Source organism: Penaeus monodon, chromosome 30 (genome assembly GCF_015228065.2).
Source record: "Penaeus monodon isolate SGIC_2016 chromosome 30, NSTDA_Pmon_1, whole genome shotgun sequence".
Taxonomy (NCBI): Eukaryota; Metazoa; Arthropoda; class Malacostraca; order Decapoda; family Penaeidae; genus Penaeus; species Penaeus monodon.
In genome coordinates this window covers 30,910,795-30,911,024 of record NC_051415.1, presented here as the reverse complement: position 1 = coordinate 30,911,024, position 230 = coordinate 30,910,795, and positions in this window count along the sequence as shown.

Here is a 230-nt window from a genome sequence, read left to right as displayed (position 1 = left end):
TTTAAATAAATTACAATAATCAGTCGTGGAAATAAGTGAAATATACTCACTTTCACCATAGCAGCAGTTGCCGTTAAACTCCAAGAGAAAAGACTGCTCAAGTTATGGAGAGAATTTATTGTTGTTTTTCTTAATTCCATCTTCACAAGAAACATTCAATCTGCAAGTAAGTTGAAGACTTCATTCGAAAGTTTAGAAAATTCATGGCCCCTTTCAACATGGCTTTCCTT